Here is a 16,675-nt window from a genome sequence, read left to right on the forward strand (position 1 = left end):
TCCCATCCCATGCCGTCCCAGGGATCCCATCCCATCCCAGGGATACCATCCCATCCCTTCCCAGCCCATCCCATCCCTTCCCATCCAATCCCATCCCATCCCATCGCATCCCATCCCATCCCAGGGATCCCATCCCAGGGATCCCATTCCAGGGATCCAATCCCATCCCATCTCATCCCAGGGATCCCATCCCATCCCAGGGATCCCATCCCAGGGATCCGATCCCAACCCTGGAATCCCATCCTATCCCAGGGATCCCGTCCCACTTCAGGGATCCCATCCCTGGGACCCCATCCCATCGCAGGGATCCAATCCCATCCCATCACATCCCATCCCATGGATCCCATCCTATCCCATCTCATCCCATCCCATCCCATCCCATCCGATCCCATGGATCCTATCCCAGGGATCCCATCCCAGGGATCCCATACCATCCCAGGGATCCCATCCCAGGGATCCCATCCCATCCCATCCCATCCCGTCCCATCCCATCCCATCCCATCCCATGTCATCCCTGCTATCTCATGCCAGGTATTCCATCCCATCCCAGGGATCCAATCCCAGGGATCCCATCCCCTCCCATCCCTTCCCATCCCATCCCATCCCAGGGATCCCATCCCATCCCAGGGATAACATCCCAGGGATCCCATCCCATCCCAGGGATCCAATTCCATTCCATCCCATCCCATCTCATCCCAGGGATCACATCCCATCCCAGGAATCCCATTCCAGAGATCCCATCCCATCCCATCCCAGGAATCCCATCCCATCCCATTCCAGGGATTCCATCCCATCCCAGTGAACACATCCCATCCCAGGGATCCCATCCCATCCCAGGGATCCCATCCCATCCCATAGCAGGGATCCCATCCCATCCCATCCCATCCCAGCCCATCCCATCCCATCCCAATCAGCCCTGCTATCTCATGCCAGGTATTCCATCCCAACCCAGGGATCCCATCCCATCCCATCCCATCCCATCCCATCCCCGGGATCCCTTCCCAGGGATGCCATCCCATCCCAGGGATCCCATCCCAGGGATCCCATCCCATACCTGGGATCCCATCCCATCCCAGGGATCCAATCCCATTCCAGCTATCCCATCCCAGGGATTCAATCCCATCCCAGGTATCCCATTCCATCTGTTCCCATTCCAGGCATCCTATCCCATCCCATCCCATCCTAGGGATCCCATCCCATCCCAGGGATCCCATCCCAGCCCAGGGATCCCGTCCCAGTCCAGGGATCCCATCCCAACCCATGCCAGGAATCCCATCCCATTCCATTCCAAGGATCCCATCCCATTCCAGGGATCCCATCGCATCCCAGGGAACACATCCCATCCCAGGGATCCCATCCCATCCCAGAGATCCCATCCCATCCCATCCCAGGGATCCCATCCCATCCAATCGCATCCCATCGCATCCCATCGCATCCCATCCCATCCCATCCCAGGGCTCCCATCCCATCCCATCCCATCCCATCCCATCCCATCCCATCCCATTCCATCCCATCCCATCCCCTCCAAACCCATCGATCCCATCCCATCACAACGCATTCTAGCCTATCCCATCTCATCCCATCCCATCCCATCCCATCCAATCCCATCCCATCCATTCCCATCCCAGGAATCGCATCCCATCCCATTCCAGGGATCCCATCCCATTCCAGGGATCCCATTGAATTTCAGGGATCCCATCCCAGGGATCCCATCCCATCCCATCCTAGGGATCTCATCCCATCCCAGGGATCCCATCCCATCCCATCCCATCCCATCCCAGGGATCCCATCCCATCCCAGGGATCCTTTCCCATGCCATCCCATCCCATCACGAGGATCCCATCCCATCCCATCCCATCCCATCCCATCCCATCCCATCCCATCCCATCCCATCCCATCGCAGGGATCCCATCCCATCCTAGGGATCCCTTCCCATCCCATCCCAGGGACCCCATCCCAGGGACCGGATCCCATCCCATCCCATCGCAGGGATCCCATCCCATCCTAGGGATCCCTTCCCATCCCATCCCAGGGACCCCATCCCAGGGATCCCATCCCATCCCAGAGATCCCATCCCATCCCATCCCATCCCATTCCATCCCATCCCATCACATCCCAGTGATCCCATCCCAGGGATCCCATCCCATATCAGGGATCCCATCCCATCCCATTCCATCCCATCCCAGGGATCACATCCCATCCCATCCCGTCCCATCCCATCCCATGTCATCCCAGGGATCGCACCCCATCCCATCCCATCCCAGAGATCCCATCCCCGGGATAACATCCCATCCCATCCCATCGCAGAGATCCCATCCCATCGCAGGGATCCCATCGCAGGGATCCCATCCCATCCCAGGGATCCCATCCCATCCCATCACATCCCATCCCATGGATCCCATCCTATCCCATCTCATCCCATCCCATCCCATCCGATCCCATGGATCCTATCCCAGGGATCCCATCCCAGGGATCCCATACCATCCCAGGGATCCCATCCCAGGGATCCCATCCCATCCCATCCCGTCCCATCCCATCCCATCCCATCCCATATCATCCCTGCTATCTCATGCCAGGTATTCCATCTCATCCCAGGGATCCAATCCCAGGGATCCCATCCCCTCCCATCCCTTCCCATCCCATCCCATCCCAGGGATCCCATCCCATCCCAGGGATAACATCCCAGGGATCCCATCCCATCCCAGGGATCCAATTCCATTCCATCCCATCCCGTCACATCCCAGGGATCACATCCCATCCCAGGAATCCCATTCCAGAGATCCCATCCCATCCCATCCCAGGAATCCCACCCCATCCCATTCCAGGGATTCCATCCCATCCCAGTGAACACATCCCATCCCAGGGATCCCATCCCATCCCAGGGATCCCATCCCATCCCATAGCAGGGATCCCATCCCATCCCATCCCATCCCATCCCATCCCATCCCATCCCATCCCAATCAGCCCTGCTATCTCATGCCAGGTATTCCATCCCAACCCAGGGATCCCATCCCATCCCAGGGATCCCATCCCATCCCATCCCATCCCATCCCCGGGATCCCTTCCCAGGGATGCCATCCCATCCCAGGGATCCCATCCCAGGGATTCCATCCCATCCCAGGGATCCCATCCCATACGAGGGATCCCATCCCATCCCAGGGATCCCATCCCATCTCATCCCAGGGTTCCCATCCCATCCCAACCCATCCCATCCCATGGATCCCATCCCATCGCAGGGATCACATCGCAGGGATCCCATCCCATCCCAGGGATCCCATCCCATCCCATCACATCCCATCCCATGGATCCCATCCTATCCCATCTCATCCCATCCCATCCCATCCGATCCCATGGATCCTATCCCAGGGATCCCATCCCAGGGATCCCATACCATCCCAGGGATCCCATGCCAGGGATCCCATCCCATCCCATCCCGTCCCATCCCATCCCATCCCATCCCATCCCATCCCATATCATCCCTGCTATCTCATGCCAGGTATTCCATCTCATCCCAGGGATCCAATCCCAGGGATCCCATCCCCTCCCATCCCATCCCATCCCAGGGATCCCATCCCATCCCAGGGATAACATCCCAGGGATCCCATCCCATCCCAGGGATCCAATTCCATTCCATCCCATCCCGTCTCATCCCAGGGATCACATCCCATCCCAGGAATCCCATTCCAGAGATCCCATCCCATCCCATCCCAGGAATCCCATCCCATCCCATTCCAGGGATTCCATCCCATCCCAGTAAACACAGCCCATCCCAGGGATCCCATCCCATCCCAGGGATCCCATCCCATCCCATAGCAGGGATCCCATCCCATCCCATAGCAGGGATCCCATCCCATCCCATCCCATCCCATCCCATCCCAGCCCATCCCATCCCGTCCCAATCAGCCCTGCTATCTCATGCCAGGTATTCCATCCCAAACCAGGGATCCCATCCCATCCCAGGGATCCCATCCCATCCCAGGGATCCCTTCCCAGGGATGCCATCCCATCCCAGGGATCCCATCCCAGGGATTCCATCCCATCCCAGGGATCCCATCCCATACGAGGGATCCCATCCCATCCCAGGGATCCCATCCCATCTCATCCCAGGGTTCCCATCCCATCCCAACCCATCCCATCCCATGGATCCCATCCCATCCCAGAGATCCCATCGCAGGGATCCCATCACATCCCAGGGATCCCATCCCATTCCAGGAATCCCATCCCATTCCAGGAAACCCATCCCATCACAGGGAACCCATCCCAGGCATCCCATCACATCCCAGGGATCCCATCCCATCCCCGGGATCCCATCCCAAGCAATCTCAACCCAGGGATACCATCCCATCCCATCCCAGGGATCCCATCCCATCCCAGGGATCCCATCCCGTCCCATCCCATCCCAACCCATCCCATCCTATCCCATTCCCATCCCATCCCATCCCATGCCATCCCATCCCATCCCATCCCATCCCATCCCATCCCATCCCATCCCATCCCAGGGTTCCCATCCCATCCAAACCCATCTTATACCATCCCAGGCATCCCATCCCAGGGGTCCTATCCCATCCCTGGGATCCCATCCCAGGGATCTCATCCCATCCCAGGGATTCCATCCCATCCCAGGGATCCAATCCCATCCCAGCTATCCCATCCCAGGGGTTCCATCCCATCCCAGGGATCCCATCCCATCTGTTCCCATCCCAAGTATCCTATCCCATCCCGTCTCATCCAAGGGAACCCATCCATTCCCAACCCAGGAATCCCATCCCTTCCCTTGCCAGGGATCCCATCCCATTCCAGGGATCCCATCCCATCCCAGGGATCCCATCCCATCCCTTCCCATCCCATCCCATCCCATCCCATCCCATCCCATCCCATCCCATCCCATCCCATCCCATCCCATCCCATCCTATCCCATCCCATCCCATGCCGTCCCAGGGATCCCATCCCATCCCAGGGATCCCATCCCATCCCCGGGATCTCATCCCATCCCAGGGATTCCATCCCATCCCAGGGATCCAATCCCATCCCAGCTATCCCATCCCAGGGGTTCCATCCCATCCCAGGGATCCCATCCCATCTGTTCCCATCCCAAGTATCCTATCCCATCCCGTCTCATCCAAGGGAACCCATCCATTCCCAACCCAGGAATCCCAGCCCTTCCCTTGCCAGGGATCCCATCCCATTCCAGGGATCCCATCCCATCCCAGGGATCCCATCCCATCCCTTCCCATCCCATCCCATCCCATCCCATCCCATCCCATCCCATCCCATCCCATCCTATCCCATCCCATCCCATGCCGTCCCAGGGATCCCATCCCATCCCAGGGATCCCATCCCATCCCTTCCCAGCCCATCCCATCCCTTCCCATCCAATCCCATCCCATCCCACCGCATCCCATCCCATCCCATCCCATCCCATCCCATCCCATCCCAGGGATCCCATCCCAGGGATCCCATCCCAGGGATCCAATCCCATCCCATCTCATCCCAGGGATCCCATCCCATCCCTGGGACCCCATCCCAGGGATCCCATCCCATCCCATCCCATCCATTCCCATCCCAGGAATCCCATCCCATCCAATTCCAGGAATCCCATCCCATCCAAGGGATCCCATCCCATCCCAGGGATCCCATCCCATCCCAGGGATCCCATCCCAGGGATCTAATCCCATCCCAGGGATCCCATCCCATCCCATCCCATCCCATCCCATCCCATCCCATCCCATCCCAGGGATACCATCCCATCCCGTCCCATCCCATCCCATCACATCCCATTCCATCCCATCCCAGGGATCCCATCCCAGGGATCCCATCGCATCCCAGGGATCCCATCCCATACTAACCCATACCATCCCAGGGATACCTTCCCATACCAGGGATACCATCCCAGGGATGCCATCCCATCCGAGGGATGCCATCCCATCCCATCCAATCCCATCACATTCCAGGGATCTCATCCCATCCCAGGGATCCCATACCAGGGATCCCATCCCAGGGATCCCATCACATCCCATCCCATCGGAGGGATCCAATCCCAAGGATCCCATCCCAGGGATCCCATCCCATCCCAGGGAGCCCATCCCATCCTATCCCATCCCATCCATTCCAATCCCAGGAATCCCATCCCATCCCATTCAAGGTATGTCATCCCATGCCCGGGATCCCATCCCATCCCAGGGATCCCATCCCAGGGATCCCATCCCATACCTGGGATCCCATCCCATCCCAGGGATCTAATCCCATTCCAGCTATCCCATCCCAGGGATTCAATCCCATCCCAGGTATCCCATCCCATCTATTCCCATTCCAGGCATCCTATCCCATCCCATCCCATCCAAGGGATCCCATCCCATCCCGGGGATCCCATCCCAGCCCAGGGATCCCATCCCAGCCCAGGGATCCCATCCCAACCCATCCCAGGAATCCCATCCCATTCCATTCCAGGGATCCCATCCCATTCCAGGGATCCCATCCCATTCCAGGGATCCCATCCCATTCCAGGGATCCCATCCCATATCAGGGATCCCATCCCATCCCATTCCATCCCATCCCAGGGATCACATCCCAGCCCATCCCGTCCCATCCCATCCCATGTCATCCCAGGGATCGCACCCCATCCCATCCCATCCCAGGGATCCCATCCCATCCCAACCTATCCCATCCCATCCCGTCCCATCCCATCCCATCGCAGAGATCCCATCCCATCGCAGGGATCCCATCGCAGGGATCCCATCCCATCGCAGGGATCCCATCCCATCCCATCACATCCCATCCCATGGATCCCATCCTATCCCATCTCATCCCATCCCATCCCATCCCATCCGATCCCATGGATCCTATCCCAGGGATCCCATCCCAGGGATCCCATACCATCCCAGGGATCCAATCCCAGGGATCCCATCCCCTCCCATCCCTTCCCATCCCATCCCAGGGATCCCATCCCATCCCAGGGATAACATCCCAGGGATCCCATCCCATCCCAGGGATCCAATTCCATTCCATCCCATCCCATCTCATCCCAGGGATCACAATCCATCCCAGGAATCCCATTCCAGAGATCCCATCCCATCCCATCCCAGGAATCCCATCCCATCCCATTCCAGGGATTCCATCCCATCCCAGTGAACACATCCCATCCCAGGGATCCCATCCCATCCCAGGGATCCCATCCCATCCCATAGCTGGGATCCCATCCCATCCCATCCCATCCCATCCCAGCCCATCCCATCCCATCCCATCCCATCCCATCCCCGGGATCCCTTCCCAGGGATGCCATCCCATCCCAGGGATCCCATCCCTGGGATTCCATCCCATCCCAGGGATCCCATCCCATACGAGGGATCCCATCCCATCCCAGGGATCCCATCCCATCCCAGGGATCCCATCCCATCTCATCCCGGGGTTCCCATCCCATCCCAACCCATCCCATCCCATGGATCCCATCCCATCCCAGAGATCCCATCGCAGGGATCCCATCACATCCCAGGGATCCCATCCCATTCCAGGAATCCCATCCCATTCCAGGAAACCCATCCCATCACAGGGAACCCATCCCAGGCATCCCATCACATCCCAGGGATCCCATCCCATCCCAGGGATCCCATCCCAAGCAATCCCAACCCAGGGATACCATCCCATCCCATCCCAGGGACCCCATCCCATCCCAGGGATCCCATCCCGTCCCATCCCATCCCATCCCATCCTATCCCATTCCCATCCCATCCCATCCCATCCCAGGGTTCCCATCCCATCCAAACCCATCTTATCCCATCCCAGGCATCCCATCCCAGGGATCCTATCCCATCCCAGGGATCCCATCCCAGGGATCTCATCCCATCCCAGGGATTCCATCCCATCCCAGGGATCCAATTCCATCCCAGCTATCCCATCCCAGGGGTTCCATCCCATGCCAGGGATCCCATCCCATCTGTTCCCATCCCAAGTATCCTATCCCATCCCGTCTCATCCAAGGGAACCCATCCATTCCCAACCCAGGAATCCCATCCCTTCCCTTGCCAGGGATCCCATCCCATTCCAGGGATCCCATCCCATCCCAGCCATCCCATACCACGGATCCCATCCCATCCCAGGGATCCCATCCCATCCCATCCCATCCCATTCCATCCCATCCCATCCCAGGGATCCCAACCCATCCCAGGTATCCCATCCCATCCCAGGGATACCATCCCATCCCATCCCAGCTATCCCATCCCAGGGATTCCATCCCATCCCAGGGATCCCCTTTCATCTGTTCCCATCCCTGGGATCCCATCCCATCCCATCCCATGGATTCAAACCCATCCCACCCCATCCCATCCCATGGATCCCATCCCATCCCAGGGATCCCATCCAATTCCATCCCATACCAGGGATCGCATCCCGTCCCATCCAATCCCATCCCATCCCTTCCCATCCCATCCCATCCCATCCCATCCCATCCCATCCCATCCCATCCCGTCCCATCCCATCCCATCCCATCCCATGCCGTCCCAGGGATCCCATCCCATCCCAGGGATCCCATCCCATCCCTTCCCAGCCCATCCCATCCCTTCCCATCCAATCCCATCCCATCCCATCGCATCCCATCCCATCCCATCCCATCCCATCCCAGGGATCCCATCCCATCCCTTCCCAGCCCATCCCATCCCTTCCCATCCAATCCCATCCCATCCCAACGCATCCCATCCCATCCCATCCCAGGGATCCCATCCCAGGGATCCCATCCCAGGGATCCAATCCCATCCCATCTCATCCCAGGGATCCCATCCCAGCCCAGGGATCCCATCCCAGGGATCCGATCCCAACCCTGGAATCCCATCCTATCCCAGGGATCCCGTCCCATCCCAGGGATCCCATCCCTGGGACCCCATCCCAGGGATCCCATCCCATCCCATCCCATCCCATCCATTCCCATCCCAGGAATCCCATCCCATCCAATTCCAGGAATCCCATCCCATCCAAGGGATCCCATCCCATCCCAGGGATCCCATCCCTTCCGAGGGATCCCATCCCAGGGTTCTAATTCCATCCCAGGGATCCCATCCCATCCCATCCCATCCCATCCCATCCCATCCCATTCCATCCCAGGGATACCATCCCATCCCATCCCGGGGATCCCACCCAATCCCATCCCATCCCATCCCATCCCATCCCAGGGATACCATCCCATCCCATCCCAGGGATCCCACCCAATCCCATCCCATCCCATCCCATCCCAGGGATCCCATACCAGGTATCCCATCCCATCCCAGGGATCCCATCCAATCCCATCCCACCCCATCCCATGCCATCCCATCCCATCCCATGCCATCCCATCCCATCCCTTCCCAGCCCATCCTATCCCATCCCTTCCCATCCAATCCCATCCCATCCCATCGCAACCCATCCCATCCCAGGGATCCCATCCCAGGGATCCCATCCCAGGGATCCAATCCCATCCCATCTCATCCCAGGGATCCCATCCTATCCCAGGGATCCCATCCCAGGGATCCGATCCCAACCCTGGAATCCCATCCTATCCCAGGGATCCCGTCCCATCCCAGGGATCCCATCCCTGGGACCCCATCCCAGGGATCCCATCCCATCCCATCCCGTCCCATCCCATCCCATCCCATCCATTCCCATCCCAGGAATCCCATCCCATCCAATTCCAGGAATCCCATCCCATCCAATTCCAGGAATCCCATCCCATCCAAGGGATCCCATCCCAGGGATCCCATCCCTTCCGAGGGATCTCATCCCAGGGATCTAATCCCATCCCAGGGATCCCATCCCATCCCATCCCATCCCATCCCATCCCATCCCATCCCAGGGATACCATCCCATCCCATCCCATCCCGGGGATCCCACCCAATCCCATCCCATCCCATCCCATCCCATCCCATCCCAGGGATCCCATCCCATCCCAGGGATCCCATCCCATCCCAGGGATCCAATTCCATTCCATCCCATCCCATCTCATCCCAGGGATCACATCCCATCCCAGGAATCCCATTCCAGAGATCCCATCCCATCCCAGGAATCCCATCCCATCCCATTCCAGGGATTCCATCCCATCCCAGTGAACACATCCCATCCCAGGGATCCCATCCCATCCCAGGGATCCCATCCCATCCCATAGCAGGGATCCCATCACATCCCATAGCTGGGATCCCATCCCATCCCATCCCATCCCATCCCATCCCAGCCCATCCCATCCCATCCCATCCCCGGGATCCCTTCCCAGGGATGCCGTCCCATCCCAGGGATCCCATCCCAGGGATTCCATCCCATCCCAGGGATCCCATCCCATACGAGGGATCCCATCCCATCCCAGGGATCCCATCCCAGGGATTCCATCCCATCCCAGGGATCCCATCCCATACGAGGGATCCCATCCCATCCCAGGGATCCCATCCCATCTCATCCCAGGGTTCCCATCCCATCCCAACCCATCCCATCCCATGGATCCCATCCCATCCCAGAGATCCCATCGCAGGGATCCCATCTCATCCCAGGGATCCCATCCCATTCCAGGAATCCCATCCCATTCCAGGAAACCCATCCCATCACAGGGAACCCATCCCAGGCATCCCATCACATCCCAGGGATCCCATCCCATCCCAGGGATCCCATCCCGTCCCATCCCATCCCATCCCAACCCATCCCATCCTATCCCATTCCCATCCCATCCCATCCCAGGGTTCCCATCCCATCCAAACCCATCTTATCCCATCCCAGGCATCCCATCCCAGGGATCCCATCCCATCCCAGGGATCCCATCCCATCCCAACCTATCCCATCCCATCCCGTCCCATCCCATCCCATCGCAGAGATCCCATCCCATCGCAGGGATCCCATCGCAGGGATCCCATCCCATCGCAGGGATCCCATCCCATCCCATCACATCCCATCCCATGGATCCCATCCTATCCCATCTCATCCCATCCCATCCCATCCCATCCCATCCCATGGATCCTATCCCAGGGATCCCATCCCAGGGATCCCATACCATCCCAGGGATCCAATCCCAGGGATCCCATCCCCTCCCATCCCTTCCCATCCCATCCCATCCCAGGGATCCCATCCCATCCCAGGGATAACATCCCAGGGATCCCATCCCATCCCAGGGATCCAATTCCATCCCATCCCATCCCATCCCATCCCATGCCGTCCCAGGGATCCCATCCCATCCCAGGGATCCCATCCCATCCCTTCCCAGCCCATCCCATCCCTTCCCATCCAATCCCATCCCATCCCATCGCATCCCATCCCATCCCATCCCATCCCATCCCAGGGATCCCATCCCATCCCAGGGATCCCATCCCAGGGATCCGATCCCAACCCTGGAATCCCATCCTATCCCAGGGATCCCGTCCCATCCCAGGGATCCCATCCCTGGGACCCCATCCCAGGGATCCCATCCCATCCCATCCCGTCCCATCCCATCCCATCCCATCCATTCCCATCCCAGGAATCCCATCCCATCCAATTCCAGGAATCCCATCCCATCCAATTCCAGGAATCCCATCCCATCCAAGGGATCCCATCCCAGGGATCCCATCCCTTCCGAGGGATCTCATCCCAGGGATCTAATCCCATCCCAGGGATCCCATCCCATCCCATCCCATCCCATCCCATCCCATCCCATCCCAGGGATACCATCCCATCCCATCCCATCCCATCCCATCCCGGGGATCCCACCCAATCCCATCCCATCCCATCCCATCCCATCCCATCCCATCCCAGGGATCCCATCCCATCCCAGGGATCCCATCCCATCCCAGGGATCCAATTCCATTCCATCCCATCCCATCTCATCCCAGGGATCACATCCCATCCCAGGAATCCCATTCCAGAGATCCCATCCCATCCCAGGAATCCCATCCCATCCCATTCCAGGGATTCCATCCCATCCCAGTGAACACATCCCATCCCAGGGATCCCATCCCATCCCAGGGATCCCATCCCATCCCATAGCAGGGATCCCATCACATCCCATAGCTGGGATCCCATCCCATCCCATCCCATCCCATCCCATCCCAGCCCATCCCATCCCATCCCATCCCCGGGATCCCTTCCCAGGGATGCCGTCCCATCCCAGGGATCCCATCCCAGGGATTCCATCCCATCCCAGGGATCCCATCCCATACGAGGGATCCCATCCCATCCCAGGGATCCCATCCCAGGGATTCCATCCCATCCCAGGGATCCCATCCCATACGAGGGATCCCATCCCATCCCAGGGATCCCATCCCATCTCATCCCAGGGTTCCCATCCCATCCCAACCCATCCCATCCCATGGATCCCATCCCATCCCAGAGATCCCATCGCAGGGATCCCATCTCATCCCAGGGATCCCATCCCATTCCAGGAATCCCATCCCATTCCAGGAAACCCATCCCATCACAGGGAACCCATCCCAGGCATCCCATCACATCCCAGGGATCCCATCCCATCCCAGGGATCCCATCCCGTCCCATCCCATCCCATCCCAACCCATCCCATCCTATCCCATTCCCATCCCATCCCATCCCAGGGTTCCCATCCCATCCAAACCCATCTTATCCCATCCCAGGCATCCCATCCCAGGGATCCCATCCCATCCCAGGGATCCCATCCCATCCCAACCTATCCCATCCCATCCCGTCCCATCCCATCCCATCGCAGAGATCCCATCCCATCGCAGGGATCCCATCGCAGGGATCCCATCCCATCGCAGGGATCCCATCCCATCCCATCACATCCCATCCCATGGATCCCATCCTATCCCATCTCATCCCATCCCATCCCATCCCATCCCATGGATCCTATCCCAGGGATCCCATCCCAGGGATCCCATACCATCCCAGGGATCCAATCCCAGGGATCCCATCCCCTCCCATCCCTTCCCATCCCATCCCATCCCAGGGATCCCATCCCATCCCAGGGATAACATCCCAGGGATCCCATCCCATCCCAGGGATCCAATTCCATTCCATCCCATCCCATCTCATCCCAGGGATCACATCCCATCCCAGGAATCCCATTCCAGAGATCCCATCCCATCCCAGGAATCCCATCCCATCCCATTCCAGGGATTCCATCCCATCCCAGTGAACACATCCCATCCCAGGGATCCCATCTCATCCCAGGGATCCCATCCCATCCCACAGCAGGGATCCCATCACATCCCATAGCTGGGATCCCATCCCATCCCATCCCATCCCATCCCAGCCCATCCCATCCCATCCCATCCCATCCCATCCCCGGGATCCCTTCCCAGGGATGCCATCCCATCCCAGGGATCCCATCCCAGGGATTCCATCCCATCCCAGGGATTCCATCCCATCCCAGGGATCCCATCCCATCCCAGGGATCCCATCCCATCTCATCCCAGGGTTCCCATCCCATCCCATCCCAACCCATCCCATCCCATGGATCCCATCCCATCCCAGAGATCCCATCGCAGGGATCCCATCACATCCCAGGGATCCCATCCCATTCCAGGAATCCCATCCCATTCCAGGAAACCCATCCCATCACAGGGAACCCATCCCAAGCAATCCCAACCCAGGGATACCATCCCATCCCATCCCAGGGATCCCATCCCATCCCAGGGATCCCATCCCGTCCCATCCCATCCCATCCCAACCCATCCCATCCTATCCCATTCCCATCCCATCCCATCCCATCCCAGGGTTCCCATCCCATCCAAACCCATCTTATCCCATCCCAGGCATCCCATCCCAGGGATCCTATCCCATCCCAGGGATCCCATCCCAGGGATGTCATCCCATCCCAGGGATTTCATCCCATCCCAGGGATCCAATTCCATCCCAGCTATCCCATCCCAGGGGTTCCATCCCATGCCAGGGATCCCATCCCATCTGTTCCCATCCCAAGTATCCTATCCCATCCCGTCTCATCCAAGGGAACCCATCCATTCCCAACCCAGGAATCCCATCCCTTCCCTGGCCAGGGATCCCATCCCATTCCAGGGATCCCATCCCATCCCATCCCATCCCATCCCATCCCATTCCATCCCATCCCATCCCAGGGATCCCAACCCATCCCAGGGATCCCATCCCATCCCAGGGATCCCATCCCATCCCAGCTATCCCATCCCAGGGATTCCATCCCATCCCGGGGATGCCATTTCATCTGTTCCCATCCCAACACATCCCATCCCATCCCATTCCAGGGATACCATCCCATCCCATCCCAGCTATCCCATCCCAGGGATTCCATCCCATCCCAGGGATCCCCTTTCATCTGTTCCCATCCCTGGGATCCCATCCCATCCCATCCCATGGATTGAAACCCATCCCACCCCATCCCATCCCATGGATCCCATCCCATCCCAGGGATCCGATCCAATTCCATCCCATACCAGGGATCGCATCCCGTCCCATCCAATCCCATCCCATCCCACCCCATCCCATCCCATTCCATCCCATCCCATCCCATCCCATCCCATCCCATCCCATCCCATCCCATCCCATCCCATCCCATGCCGTCCCAGGGATCCCATCCCATCCCAGGGATCCCATCCCATCCCTTCCCAGCCCATCCCATCCCTTCCCATCCAATCCCATCCCATCCCATCGCATCCCATCCCATCCCATCCCATCCCATCCCAGGGATCCCATCCCATCCCTTCCCAGCCCATCCCATCCCTTCCCATCCAATCCCATCCCATCCCAATGCATCCCATCCCATCCCATCCCAGGGATCCCATCCCAGGGATCCCATCCCAGGGATCCAATCCCATCCCATCTCATCCCAGGGATCCCATCCCATCCCAGGGATCCCATCCCAGGGATCCGATCCCAACCCTGGAATCCCATCCTATCCCAGGGATCCCGTCCCATCCCAGGGATCCCATCCCTGGGACCCCATCCCAGGGATCCCATCCCATCCCATCCCATCCATTCCCATCCCAGGAATCCCATCCCATCCAATTCCAGGAATCCCATCCCATCCAAGGGATCCCATCCCATCCCAGGGATCCCATCCCTTCCGAGGGATCCCATCCCAGGGTTCTAATCCCATCCCAGGGATCCCATCCCATCCCATCCCATCCCATCCCATCCCATCCCATCCCATTCCATCCCAGGGATACCATCCCATCCCATCCCGGGGATCCCACCCAATCCCATCCCATCCCATCCCATCCCATCCCAGGGATACCATCCCATCCCATCCCAGGGATCCCACCCAATCCCATCCCATCCCATCCCATCCCAGGGATCCCATACCAGGTATCCCATCCCATCCCAGGGATCCCATCCAATCCCATCCCATCCCACCCCATGCCATGCCATCCCATCCCATCCCATCCCATCCCATCCCATCCCATCCCATGCCGTCCCAGGGATCCCATCCCATCCCAGGGATCCCATCCCATCCCTTCCCAGCCCATCCCATCCCATCCCTTCCCATCCAATCCCATCCCATCGCAACCCATCCCATCCCAGGGATCCCATCCCAGGGATCCCATCCCAGGGATCCAATCCCATCCCATCTCATCCCAGGGATCCCATCCTATCCCAGGGATCCCATCCCAGGGATCCGATCCCAACCCTGGAATCCCATCCTATCCCAGGGATCCCATCCCAGGGATCCGATCCCAACCCTGGAATCCCATCCTATCCCAGGGATCCCGTCCCATCCCAGGGATCCCATCCCTGGGACCCCATCCCAGGGATCCCATCCCATCCCATCCCATCCCATCCCATCCCATCCCATCCCAGGGATCCCATCCCATCCCTTCCCAGCCCATCCCATCCCTTCCCATCCAATCCCATCCCATCCCAACGCATCCCATCCCATCCCATCCCAGGGATCCCATCCCAGGGATCCCATCCCAGGGATCCAATCCCATCCCATCTCATCCCAGGGATCCCATCCCATCCCAGGGATCCCATCCCAGGGATCCGATCCCAACCCTGTGTCTCGGTTTGAAAGACAGGTATGGTCTAAGGAAAGGCAGGAGCCCCTTTTTTCTGCGATGCAGAGTGCAATCCCCCTCCCTTTTAATTATTTTAGGTCCAATTCAGACACCTTCAGGCAGGAGATATGGGGATGAGAATAACAGTTCTTTACTGGTATTTAACAAAGCAGAAAAAACAACAACAGCTATAAAAATTGGCAACAGAAACAGTCTAGCTCCGCTCCAGTCCCTTCTGGCCGCAGGCCGTCTCCCTGTGCTGTTACCGGTGCTGTGGGGGCAGGGCAGGTCCCGCGCAGTTGAAGAGGGCTGGGTGATGGCGGCCGCGGCCCAGGGGAGAGAGAGGATGGGGAAAGTTACTCCCCCCTCACGGTGTCGGTCGTGGTGCTCAGCAGAGTGTCCGGAGGTAGTAGGGTGAGCTGGGAGAGCCGCGGAGCGATGTCCAAAGGCAGGGAGCGTGGATCTCAGCGCTGGGATGACAGGGGAAGATGCCAGAGCAGAGCCCAGGTTGTCTTCCCACTCCACGAGCCAAGCGAGAGATCGTCCCCCGCTCCAGACCCCCCTATCCCACCTTTCCTTTTCCGGTTCCCCCCCCCCCTCCCCCTCCAGCCACCCCCCTACGAGAGAACATTATCTGTCGTTTTAAGGTGTAGCCACAATTAATTAGCATAACAATGGGAGAAATTCCACAGAAAGAAAAGCGAAGCATTCAACCCCCAACATTATCCACCCCTGAATTTCTCCCATACTAATATGCTATA

The sequence above is a fragment of the Sturnus vulgaris genome, chromosome W (assembly GCF_052056855.1).
Source record: "Sturnus vulgaris isolate bStuVul1 chromosome W, bStuVul1.hap1, whole genome shotgun sequence".
Classification (NCBI taxonomy): Eukaryota; Metazoa; Chordata; class Aves; order Passeriformes; family Sturnidae; genus Sturnus; species Sturnus vulgaris.